The following is a 12,500-nucleotide window of genomic DNA, read 5'->3' as shown; positions in this document are numbered from 1 at the left end:
ATATATATATATATATATATATATATATATATATATATATGTGTGTGTGTGTGTCTGTGTTTGTGTGTGTGTGGAGGCGTGTGTATGTGTCTGTGTGAGTGTGTTGAGTGAGCTGTCTTGGTAATTCGACAACTAACTGGATTGTAAAAATGATTCTTCAATCTTTAAGTTATATCTTTGTAAAATACCAGATTAGATATAATATGTAGTTTAATATTTTTAACAAAATAAATCCCGTAGAATTTTATGCGAGGAAGCCACCATATAATTTTTTTACGGCTAGATACAAAAGACACAAAGAAATAATGAATTATTAATATAAAAATGAATAAAAATTCAAAGCATTGAAGCCTCATCGGCAACACAAACAAAATGAAATCAGGAGTGGTTGGCCCGTAGGGTTTCTCATTTCCTATCGGTACTAGAGCATTTACTCTTGTCTCTTCTCTTGGGAACACATTATTATTATTATTATTATTATTATTATTATTATTATTATTATTATTATTATTATTATTATTAGCCAAGCTACAACCCTATTTGGGAAAGCAAGGTGCTATAAGCCCAAGGACTCCAATATGGAAAAAAAATACCCCAGTAAGGAAAGTAAATAAGGAAATAAATAAATGATAAGAACAAATTAACAATAAATCATTCTAAAAACAGTAACAATGTCAAAATAGAGATGTCATATATAAACTATTAACAACGTCAAAAAAACATATGTCATATAAACTATAAAAATACTTATGTCAGCCAGGTCAATATAAAAACATTTGCCCCAACTTTGAACTTTTGAAGTTCTACTGATTCAACTACCCGATTAAGATCATTCCACAACTTAGTAGTAGCTGGAATAAAACTTCTAGAGTACTGTGTAGTATTAAGCCTCATGATGGAGAAGGCTTGGCTATTAGAATTAACTGCCTGCTTAGTATTACGAACAGGATAGAGTTGTCCAGGGAGATCTGAATGTAAAGAATGGTTAGAGTTATGAAAAATCTTATGCAACATGCATAATGAACTAATTGAACGATGTTGCCAAATTTCTTATTTCTTATTTCTTATTTCTTATTTCTTATTTCTTATTTCTTATTTCTTATTTCTTATTTCTTATTTGTAATCTAGACATTAGTCTAGATCAGAAATAAGAAATTTCATAGTCCGTAAGTTTCTGTCTAACAAATTAAGAAGAGACTCAGCAGTTGAAGACCAGACAAGAGAACAATACTCAAAACAAGGTAGAATGAGAGAATTAAAACACCTCTTCAGAATAGATTCATCACCGAAAACCTTAAAAGACCTTCTCAATAAGCCAATTTTTTTTGTGCAATTGAAAAAGACACAAACCTAATGTGTTTCTCATAAGTAAATTTGCTGTCAAGAATAACACCTAAAATTTTAAAAGTCATACAAATTTAAAGAAACATTATCAATACTGAGTTCCGGACGTTGAGGAGCCACCGTCCTTGACCTACTTACAATCATACTTTGAGTTTTGTTAGGATTCAACTTCATACACCATAATTTGCACCATGCACTAATTTTAGCTAAATCTATATTAAGGAATTCACCAACCCCAGATCTACTTTCAGGGGATGCAATTGATGCAAAGAGAGTAGCATCATCTGTATATGCAACAAGTTTGTTTTCTAGGCCAAACCACATGTCATGTGTATATAGTATAAAAAGTAATGGGCCAAGAACATTACCCTGTGGAACACTAGATATCACATTCCTATACTCACTATGGTGTCCATGAACAACAACTTTAAAAAAAATCAGTAATAATGCTAGAAACGACTCAAACACTCCTAACTGTTTGAGTTTGAAAACAAGGGCTTCATGATTAACACGGTCAAAGGCAGTACTAAAATCAAGGCCAATCATACGAACTTCCTGACCATAATCAAGGGATTTCTGTACAGTATTCGAGATTGTAAGAGGGGCATCACATGCTCCAAGGCCTTTACGAAAACTAAATTGCAAACTAGGGAATAGATGATTACCTCCAGCAAACCTATTAAGACGTTTTGCCAAAAGACGCTCAAAGAGTTTAGATAATATGGGAGTTATGGAAATTGGGTGGTAATCAGTTGGACTTGAGCTACCACAAACACATTTACATAGAGGAGTATTATTATCAATTCTCCAACAAGTGCTAAAAGCTCCTCTTCTTACTAACTTGCGCAAAATAACAGATAACTTTGGAGCTAAGAAATCTACTGCCTTTATAAAATTCAAAGGAAAAATACCATTTGGGTCTACACCTCCATAAACATCAAGGTCCATCAACAGAGCTTTAATTTCACGAGATCGAAAAGCTAAACTAGTTAGTTTAGCCTCAGGAAAACATGAATGAGGAAGTACTAGTTTTTCATTACTCTGTTTACTGTCAAAAACATCAGCCAAAAGGGTTGTCTTTTCCTTTGGACAGTAAGTCACTGAGCCATCTGGTTTATGTAAAGGAGGAACTGTTGCATAAACATCAAAGACTACAGATTTAAGGGTAGACCACCATTTATGTTCCTGAGTTGTACCAGAAAGGGTTTCTTTTATGGTTAAATTGTACTCCTTTTCAGTTGAAACATAAACTCTCTGAGCAAAAGCTCGAAGCTGAGTATAGTTATTCCATGTCAAATCTGATCTGTTACCCTTCCAATGTTGATAGGTCTCTTGCTTTTCCAAATAAGCACGACTATAATCATCATTTAACCATGGTTTATCCTTCATTGGGTACCTTAGCAAACGAGAATGGATACGCCTATCAATTATGTTGACTAGAATCACATTCAAAGGGACAACAGGATCTACCCTAATATATAATTGTGACCAATTCAAGCACAAAAGATCATGCAAAATCTCATTCCAGTCTGCTTGGGATCTCATATAAATTTTCCAAGAGTATGATACATCAGGGACAGGCTGCTCAGTCTTCATTACTAATGAAATCATGGCATGATCAGATGTTCCGACAGGAGAACCAACATTACTCGTTATAACGCCTGGGGAGTCAGTGTATACGAGGTCCAAGCAATTACCAGACCTGTGAGTAGCTTCATTTATGATTTGCTCACAGCCTAATTCTGAGGCAAAGTCTAAAGCTCTTAAGCCATGGCGATTGGTAGGAGAAAGAGAACTTAACCACTCCTTATGGTGAGCATTAAAATCACCAACAAAGACAAAAGAAGCCTTTCTATCATCTTCTTGTATCTTAGCCATAATGGTAAGAAGACAATCGAAGATAAAATCATCCATATCTGGATTCCGGTAGATCTAACACAAATGAAAGTTGTTATGCCTGTCACAAACTTTTATTATCTGAATCTCTTGACATCCACATTGATAGCAGGACTTATGAGAAGCAGGTTACTCGGTCCTAATATACACCGCCATTCTCCTGGCCCTAGGGATGGCATCATGTTTCAACATTATTGGCTTCTTAAAACCAGTTATAAGGAGCTCAGATGAGTCCCTCATATCAGAAACCAAAGTTTCTGAGCACAAAAGAATATCATACTGTCTGGACGCAATTGTAAGGTCTTGAATATTTGCACGAAGACCACGAATATTGCAATACAGAAGACGACATTGACGAAATCTAGGACGTACTGGTCCCGGATTTCACTCAATGTCTCCAGACAGCATAAGAATTAATAGAAATAAAAGAGACATCATACCTAAAAACTAGATTAACAAGAATTATAACAAAAACAACATATACAGAATTATAAATAAAGTGATTGATGAAACCCATAGACTATAGTAAAAAGTCGGGAAAACTGGTCAACTTGGAGGAGCCGATACACCATGCAAAGCTAAATACCCTCCAGGATAGCCACTTCAACTGAGGGGAGGACAGTAAGAATGGTTTTGAGAAGAAAAAGAATCAAAAAAAGGAAAAGTCAACCTTTTGATAAACCACCAGGCATCCATGGCCCTTCTATTAAGCCTGCCCAACACACCATTTCAAAAAAACAAGAGGAAGAAGAAAAGAAAAATAATAAGATAGAAATGTGTGCCCGAGTGTACCCTCAAGCAAGAGAAATACAACCCAAGACAGTGAAAGACCATGGTACAGAGGCTATGGCACTACCTAAGATTAGAGAACAATGGCTTAATTTTGGAGTGTTCTTCTCCTAGAAGAGCGGCTTACCATAGCTAAAGAGTCTCTTCTACCCTTACCAAGAGGAAAGTACACTGAACAATTGCAATACAGTAATTGACTCCTTGGGTGAAGAAGTGTTTAGTATACAGTATATTTGTTGTCAGCTGTATGAGGAAAGACGGTAATATGTAAAGAATAGGGCAGACTATTCTGTGTGTGTGTAGGCAAAGAAAAAATAAGCCGTAACCAGAGAGAGGGATCCAATGCATTACTGTCTGGCCAGTCAAAGGATCCAATAACTCTCTAGTGGTAGAATCTTAATGGGCGGCTGGTGCCCTGGCCAACCTACTCATCACTCTTTCATATTGGTCCAACACACTACGTTCATATTCTTTGATTCGACGGGAGATTTCCTTCTATTTGGACTAATGGAACTTAATGAGTCATGTTGAATTATCGCAAACCTAACATTTGCAGAGGTCAGGTCAGCAAGGCCCAGACCCTGGGATAGGTCAGTAGTGATTGGTAGACACTCTGGGATGCTCTCGACAGAACTGGCAGGACTGGCTCATTACCTTGTTGTTGAAGATTGCCTGGCCCTTGTGGCCAGACACGGGTTCTTACAATCTTGCAGCCCGTAGGTGTTTTGGTAGGAATTTTGGGATAGGTAGTTGGGATGGGGGTATTCTGCAAACTTTTATTTTAAGATTTTGGGTTAGGTTTTGGGTTTAGGATGGGAGCAGGCGATGGTTTCATGCCTGTTTAGAGAAGGAAGAAGGTGACAACGGGAAGGGGATGTCCTTCCCAAGAGCCCACTGGCCCCAGTTAGAGAAAAAGAGTTATGGTAGTAAGTCCCGATAAGTGGGAGAGCTCGGGAAGAAGTTGAAAAGTTTTAGTTGGAGATATTGGTATAGGTGAAGTAATAAACTTCGTAGTGGTTTAAGCTTAAGTTATTAGGTAGAGGAATAGTGTGAGATTTCAGCTGAGTGAGAGAGAGCTGAAAGGAGGGAATTGTTAGCTGCCTGGGTAGTCGAGAAAGGTTGGAATAAATATTCCTGTACCTGTAAAATCTAGAACACAAATAAAAATAAAGAGTTACTTGTAATTGTAGTTATTTAGACGTCTATAGATAAATGGTTGAGAAGGATACCTGAACTGAAAAATGAGAGAGAGATTGCAAGTGGAAGAGAAGCTAAAAAAGGGGTGAAAGGGTGACTTAGGTTGCAATCTGGTGCTGTTACTGCATTATCTCGGTGGAGGGTAGCTGCGGAGAAAGGCTAAGAAGGTATCAACATTGGCAATTATGTGTCTGACAATTGCTGTTGCAGTTGCAGGGTTGTTGGGGTTGAGATCCTGTCGAAGTAGGCTCGTTTCCTGACAGTGCAGTAGAGGTTCTTCTGTGTCTTGATCACAGTAATTGCACGGTCTTATTGGTCTAATCTGTGTTGCTGGGTCTTCATCGTTGTCCATGATGACTTGCCAGCTGCATAGATATCCCACTCGCAGTCTACAAGTGATAACTGCGATCTGGCAAGGTGTTTGTCTTGCAGTTGGGTGTGGTAGTAGGTCTGTAGCTTCAATATACCTCTTAGCAGATCTTGATCCATCTGGGAAGGCTCGCCTTACTTCACTTGTCTTTTGGACATTTTAGTAGGCAGCCATTTGATTTTTGATGGTTTTAAGTGAAGGTTGTAGAGTGATGCTTATAGTCTGGCATATTAAGGCTGATTTGGCTAGGTAGTCGGCCTCGTCAGTGCCAGACATTCCGGTGTGATTTGGAATCCAATTCAAGGTTACTTTCCTGTGGTTGCTTTGATGGGCTAAGGCTAAGAATTGAATTGCTGTGATGAGGTAAATATTCTCTGAGGGTTCTTTGTTGTTGAGAGCCAGAATGGCTCCTCTGGAATCTGTATGGATTGTTGTGTTTCCTTCTTTTAGGTTAGCAGAGTGTTCTAGGGCTTTTGCAATAGCCACATGTTCAGTTTGTAGTGTGGAGGCGGGGTTAGAAAGTCTCCAATTTTCTCTATATCCTGATGGAGAGACAACTGCAGCAGCTGCTGCAGGGATTGCGCAGTCCAGTGATCCATCAGTATAGTACATGTTAGGTGCAGGTGTGTTCCTGCTTGCATTTTTTACAGCTTCAGTGAGTTGCTTTAGTGTGCAGAGGGCTTTGCTTTGTGCTGGTAGGGTAGTGAAGTTGTATTGGATGGGGTCCTGAGCCCAAGTGGCAGGAGTGCTGTAGCTATCGTGCTTTTGTTGTCCCTTGGTTTTGTGGGCCTCATTTTGTATTTGAATTCTTCTAAGTGTGTCTAGCAGTTTCTTTGCATGAGAGTTTGGCGGGTCTATCTCTTCCACTAGAGGTAGAAGTCTTTTTAGTTTGTTGTTGACTGGGCTTGTCCTTTCTGCGATGATTGACTTGAATATAATGCTGCTATTCCTGATGTCAATCCTGGCTGAAAGGGAAATTTGGTTAGTTTCTGCTCTAAGTAAGCAGAGTCTAGTCCACATTGGAGAGCCACTGATGAGTCTCATGGCATTGTTTTGCACCACTTCCAATGATGCTTTTTGGGTGTCAGTCAGTGTGGTGAGTATAGGTGCTGCATAATCAATGTGGGATCGAATTGCTTGTAGATAAAACAGTCTTAGGAAGCTGTTTGATACTCATTGCTTGAGGGAAGTCATCCATCTCATGGCTGATAGACGAATCTTTGTCTTCTCTCTGAGGTAGGTTACTTCATTAGCTTGTGATAAGGTTTTGCTAATAAATACTCCAAGGTACATGAATTGATTTACCCATTCAATGGCTTCGTCCCTCAGAGTGAAATTCTGAGGGTTGTGCGGGTGTCTTATAGCCATGGCTTTGGTTTTGTTGGTGTTGATCTTTAGGCCAAGGTCGTTGCACTTCTCACTCATCACCGCTATTCGTCCCTTTTTATAGACCCCCTTAAAGAGTGTTCCCAAAATGCCAGCTTGTTGTTAGGGCGCACTTGGTCACGTGATTTTGACTTCTGTTCACACGTTCTGTCACAAAGCAACTTATTTGTTTGCAGAATTGGCCCGGATGTCTTAGTCCATTGCAAAATGTTGCAGCTGAATACTGCCTTGTTTACATTTTTATATCAACAAACCTACTTCACTTCTCGATGTTTCTCAATTTCTTCAGCTTCTAAGAGGATGTCGTGGTTATAATTTTCTTGCATCAAAAAGTCTAAGCAATATCGGCTTTAACTAACCTTGCTTTGTTTGCTCTATGTTCTTAGTCTCTTTTTACCCCTATCCTCATATGTTAATGAAACTGGTATGTCATTATTTTCATAAATTATATACATACACACACATATATATATATATATATATATATATATATATATATATATATATATATATATATATATATATATATATATATATATATATATATATATAGTGCTTATGTGCGTGTGTGTTTGAGGTTGGGGACCAGTTATAATGAATCAACTTCAAGCCATTACTTGCATACTGAGTGGTCGAATATATACAGACAGTATTATTCTCATCAACCACTTCCAACTCATTCTTTATTTATATTCCCCCAGGGATAGGCATAACTTCCAGGTGGTTCGAAGCTACATATCAGTATGAAAAGACTTGCTGTAATGTCAATACAACTGAGGAAATGCTTTCTCCAAAAGAAGAATTCAATGCTTTTAATTTAGGGTATCATTTAACTATTCATTTTCTTCTTCGTTTGTCTTCTGCATTAAACTATTATATTAACCGCAAAATTCAGGTACATTATCTACCAATGTTTGAGAGCATAAATTAGCATCTTTTATTAGGAAAATGTTCACCGCCTTTTACTCATTCAGTTAAGGGTTATTACAATACCTTTTCTTGAGTATTTTCCAAATCTTACTAAGGAGTCATGGAAACCGACACTGATCTTTACTGATTAATATTTAGACTTTGTTTTAGTCTTTTGGCGTCTTTCTTATTATAGTGGTAAGTCCTGAACTAGATGCACCTTCATTAGGGCTATACCTTCATTGCATATCTTATATCCTACAGTTGTTGAAACATCAATACCTCTTTAAATACCTCAATTACTTGACAAAACGGTGTATTTATAACTGAATCTTCTTTTGATTGTCTTTGTTTGGACAGGAATTATATCCACAAATTTCATACTGAAAAATATACATTTTATTATAAATTTTAGAAGAATGGTACTTAATGTTCTTTGAATAATCAAGTAGTTTAAGAAGACCGTTCATAATCTGACTTCCAATATCTGAATGGAATAGTTTCATCAGCCGTAAAAGGCACCAAAACTACTATAGCACCAAATCCTCAAAAGCTGCTGCTGTATCCACTGTAGTGTACCAACCGTATGTCACACGATCGTACATAAATAATTTTGTAAATATTATGCTTGTATCTGCTCTCTTCCCTCGCACTAAAAAGAACCTGAATATACATGTCTGCGTATCGCCTCTGTAACATTGTCTGTCTTGTGAACATGAAAATGCCTGTTGCCTTGAGGTTTTGTATATAAAGGAGAGTGTTCTTTAATAAAGTTACTCAGTTGATTGATTCCTGCCTTTGAGTCACAACCTTGCTCTTGGCCCGTCATATTAGTGACCCCGAAAGTCAACTCGCTCCCACCGCCTTCCACCCCCACCCCCCTCGCCCCTCCATCGTTGGTACTATGGCGGACCCTACGGAAGCTGGCGCTGCGGCTGGCCCGTTCAAACTTTCATCGTTTGCCAGCGGAGAGGCGTTTGCTTGGTTTCAGCGTGCAGAAGTTCAGTTTCGCATCAAGGGCGTGACTCGCTCAAACACCAAAGCGGATTATGTTCTCGCGGCGATACCCGAGGACACCTTCCCAGAAATATCCAACTGGCTTTGTGAACAAGGAGACACCCCAATAGAGTATGACGCCCTCAAAACATACCTTCTGCAGCAGTACTCGCCGTCGCCAGCCGCCCGTATAGCAAAGCTTTTTCAGCTCTCGCAACAACCGTTGGGGGACCAAAGGGCTTCGCTTGCCCTCAGGGAAATGACCAGTATCGCTCGCCTTCAACCTGCCGCAGATGGCTCTCCTCGTGAGGTAAATCTACTTCGTGCCCTTTGGATACGCCGTTTACCCGGACCTATACACGCTGCCATACCCGATGTCGATAGTTTACCCATAGAGGACTTGATGACCAAAGCCGACGCCCTTATGGACAGCCACTTCCAGACCTCCATCAACGCCTCCACCCCTGACGAAGAGGATGCCTATTCAACGTCAACTGAAGCTGACATGAATGCCGTAGGACATACACGCCTACCCCGTGACGTGACGAAGCGGCGACAAAGCCACTCACCACCCACCAATCGCTCGCACCCAAAAAACGACTTCTACAGCCACTTACTACCTCCCATCTGCCGCAGTTTTGCTACTACCACTTCAGACTCGGGGCAACCGCGAAGAAATATGCCAAGGATTATCAGTGGCCAAAAAACGTGTAAGTAGGCCATCGCCCGTGGCGGTGGCTTCTCATGTTTCTAATCTTTTCTTTTTACATGATGCAGGAACGGGCGTGCGATTTTTGGTAGACACGGATGCTTGTCGTTCTCTTTTGCCAAGAAAACTCTTACAGACACGACGTAGACTGTCTACATCTGCCGACGTCCACTTGGTAGCTGCCAACGGATCTGCGATACCCACCTACGGTTACGAGAACCTCATATTATCGTTTGGAAACGGTAAATTCAATTAGAAGTTTCTCGTTGCTGACGTCACATTGCCAATCCTCGGTGCGGATTTCCTCTCTCAATCCCACCTTCTGGTCAATGTCGCCCACGGACGATTGGTCAACACAGACTCGTACTTGTCGACACCTCTTCAACCCGACCCCTTTAACCTCACTCTCCACATCAGTGCACCCACGGACGCCTACGCCCACCTCCTCACGTCGTACCCGAAAGTTTTCCGTCCAGAACTTCGCCAAACTCCCACGGTTCCCGCCAAGCACGGTATTTATCCCCATATCAAGACGACGGGACCCCCAGTCTTCGCAAAATTCAGACGTCTGGCACCGGAACAATTGGCTGCCGCCAAACAGACGTTCGCCAAAATGGAGGAAATGGGCCTTTGCCAAAAGGCCTCCAGCCCATGGTCGTCACCCTTACACATCGTTCTGAAGAAAGACGGCTCCCTCAATACGTGTGAGGATTACAGGTGCCTGGACATGCAAATAGAACCAGATCACTACCCCTCCCTAACATTGCCGACGTGACCTCCTACCTGCACAAAGCGAAGGTTTTCTCTACGCTCGACCTCCTGAAGGGGTATTATCATGTGCCTGTGAACCCAGAAGACATCCCCAAGACCGCCATCACCACTCCGTTTGGTACATACACCTTTAATTACTCCTGTTTTGGCCTTCGTAATGCCGGAGCCACGTTTCAACGTCTCATGGATGGCATTTTAAGGGACCTCCCTTTCTGTGTATGTTATGTGGACGACATACTTGTGTTCTCCTCCTCAAAGGAGGAACACTTCCGTCACCTGCGCATCGTGCTCGACCGCCTGCAACAAAACGGCCTTGTAGTCCGGTACGACAAGTGTACCTTTGGCGCCAACAAAGTGTCATTCTTAGGACACGGCCTCACTCCTGAAGGAGTCCATCCCCTCCCTGAGAAGGTAGCAGCCGTTCAGAACTTCCCCGCGCTCTCGACCGTCAAAGCTCTGCAGGAATTCTTGGGCATGATCAACTATTATCACCGTTTTCTGCCAGCCATTGCTGCCACTCTTGCTCCCCTCTACGCCTCCCTCAAGGGCAAGCCAAAGGACCTGAAGTGGGGTCCTCTTCAAGAAGCAGCCTTCTGCAATACAAAGAAGGCCCTATCAACTGCTGCGGCTCTCACTTTTCCTATCCCACATGCCCCTCTCCTTCTCTCCACCGATGCCAGTGACATCGCTATTGGTGCAGTACTCGAGCAGGTGATCAACGGCTCGCCCCGCCCATTGGCCTTTTTCAGCAGAAAACTGTCCAAAGCAGAATCGGGTTATTCTACCTTCGATCGAGAATTGCTGGTGGTGCACTTGGCTGTCCCTCACTTTCGCCTTTTTTTAGAAGGTACGCCCTTCGTCATTCGCACAGACCACATGCCTCTGGTGCACGCCTTCACTCGACAATCTGACGCCTGGTCCGCCCGTGAACGCCGACATCTCTCAGCTGTCGCTGAATACAATTGCGCCCTTCAATACGTCCCTGGGAAAATGAATCCCGTTGCCGATGCCCGGTCAAGAAACACGTTGGCTGCCGTCCAACTGGGATTAGATTACAACGCCCTGGCTAAAGCGCAACGACAGGATCCAGAGTATCAAGCATGTAGGACATCCTGTACGTCCCTCCGTTGGGAAGACTTCCCCCTCGACGACTCCAACACCACCCTCCTTTGTGATGTCAGTACTGGCAGACCGCGACCTAGGATTCCTGCTCCCATGCGCCGACAGGTATTTGATTTCATTCACTGCCTTTCACATCCCTTGTGCCGTTCTAGTGCACAGCTGCTGAAGGCAAAGTTCATTTAGCACGGCATTTCTAAGGATGCTAAGGATTGGATCTGAGCCTGTACTTCTTGCCAAACTTCCAAAGTACATCGACACACGGATTCAGGAGCGGGCACCTTTCCTCAACCTCAGCGTCGTTTCGCACACATTCACGTCGACGTTGTAGGTCCCCTACCCACATCACAAGGACATCGTTACCTGTTAACCGTCATCGACCGCTTCACTCGTTGGCCTGAAGCCATTCCCATGGAAACTGCAACGTTCGCCTCATGTACATCTGCCTTACTCTCTGGATGGATTGCAAGATTTAGTATCCCTGTGCATATTACCTCTGACAGGGGAACCACTTTCACCTCTCAATTGTGGACATCATTAGCGAATCTGTTGGGCATCACCCTACATCAGACAACGGCCTACAACCCCGCTGCCAATGGAATGGTTGAACGTTTTCATCACACCCTCAAAGCAGCTTTGATGTCCCGCTGCAAGGATTGCAACTGGTTTACTTAGATTCCCTGGGTCCTCCTGGGACTATGGACCACTCCTAAAGACGCCCTCGATGTCTCAGCAGCTGAAATGGTGTATGGCGACCCGTTGGTCGTCCCTGCCAAATTTTTTCCTTCTACAACCACCTCCGACGGTCTCCAGCGCATACGTCACGTCGTGGGAAAATTTACTCCGTGCGCCCAGACTTACAAGCCCCACAGCAAAGCATCACATACCAACAGACTTGCCCTCTGCAATGCACGTCTTCCTGCGCAACGACACTACCAAGCCACCGATAACGCCCGCTTACACGGGCCCTTTCCTTGTGATCCGACGTAGTCCGAAAGCATTCCTACTAAACAT

This window comes from Palaemon carinicauda, chromosome 31 (genome assembly GCF_036898095.1).
Source record: "Palaemon carinicauda isolate YSFRI2023 chromosome 31, ASM3689809v2, whole genome shotgun sequence".
In the NCBI taxonomy this organism is placed as follows: domain Eukaryota; kingdom Metazoa; phylum Arthropoda; class Malacostraca; order Decapoda; family Palaemonidae; genus Palaemon; species Palaemon carinicauda.
This window is presented reverse-complemented; position numbering follows the sequence as displayed.